The sequence below is a fragment of the Triturus cristatus genome, chromosome 5_2 (assembly GCF_964204655.1).
Source record: "Triturus cristatus chromosome 5_2, aTriCri1.1, whole genome shotgun sequence".
NCBI classification, from domain to species: Eukaryota; Metazoa; Chordata; class Amphibia; order Caudata; family Salamandridae; genus Triturus; species Triturus cristatus.
This window is the reverse complement of record NC_140588.1, coordinates 721,088,334-721,089,563: the sequence shown is the minus strand read 5'-3', so window position 1 is coordinate 721,089,563 and position 1,230 is coordinate 721,088,334. Positions and strand designations below refer to the sequence as shown.

At 41.9% G+C, this 1,230-nt stretch overlaps 1 pseudogene; it reads right to left on the bottom strand.

Moving 5' to 3' along the window:
• Positions 1-510: 510 nt before the first annotated feature.
• On the bottom strand, positions 511-925 carry LOC146829179 (tubulin-specific chaperone A pseudogene; annotated as a pseudogene).
• Positions 926-1,230: the final 305 nt, after the last annotated feature.

Below are 1,230 nucleotides of genomic sequence, written 5' to 3'. Positions count from 1 at the left end.
CAAGACAGGCATTGGTAACCCTTTTAACTACACAGGGCGAAACTGACTGACAATAGCTGGTGCAACACCCACGTGAGGGGAGGTATGATAAATATATAGTGGGGATGTTCAATAATCCAACCCTACTGGGAGGCAGTTTGGGAAGTACTTCGGAGTGCAACTTACCTTCAACTTCGGCCACCCTTCGATCTGACCCACCTGCATGTAACACCAGACACAGAGGGTTTGTGCAAATACCAATAGCGTTGGTTGGACACCTTCCTTGTGTAGCCACGATCTGTATTTCATGACACTGTATCAGACAAAACATTTATTAGGTTTTCAATGTATAGTGGTTCACACAATCAAACTGGCTGAAACTGAACTATTATTAACACAGCAGAAGTGGAATCTCGTTGAGTAAGCATATTTGAATGGAAGGCAACATACTTCAGCAGGGCTCAGAGTTTCTTAGAACAAATTGAAATGATCCCTATGTTGATGTATAAAAACATTGCACACTGGTAAATATTATGTTTCTAAATTCACGGACTCCAAGCCCACACGTGCATTTTTGTATTCCTCTGCTTCATCAAGTCCTTTTCACTCTCTAAAGGCTGTGTTCGATCTGTGTAGCTTCTAATCTGCACTGGCAATGGCGTATCATCATTCGAGATTCTTGCAACACTTCAATGTGTTTTTTGATGACATATTCATCCCCGCCATCAGCTTTCAGTGTCTCAACTTTTTCTTCTTGTTGTTTTGCTTCCTTTTCATACATTGCCTTTTGCTTCACCAATCTCTTTAGTACACCGGTCTTTATCTTAATGTGTGTGACCCGCGGGCCTGTGCAATTAAGGTCCTTGATCTGTATTTTCAGATACTGGAATTCTGCCCCCACCTCGGACAGTGGAAGCATGGACGGCAGCCCTGGCAGATACGGCATCTCATGAGAGAGTGATATATAAATTGAATGACCAGCTGGACACCTTAACACTATTTGGGGCTCATTTCTGACTTAAATCTAATCTCTGGCCCTGCCTCAACCTGAAGTTAGACTTAACCACCAATATCCTTTTCCTTTTTTTCCACTCTCTGTTTGATTCATACCAGTTTTGATGTATGCTAATTTGGACTCAGCAGTTCAGGACCAATACATAGAAAGATTTCCTTTAACCCTGGACATGATCTCTTGTGAACTCAACAGCAATAGATACCCACATTTCTTAAGAGCTGATAGTTTTCGTTAGT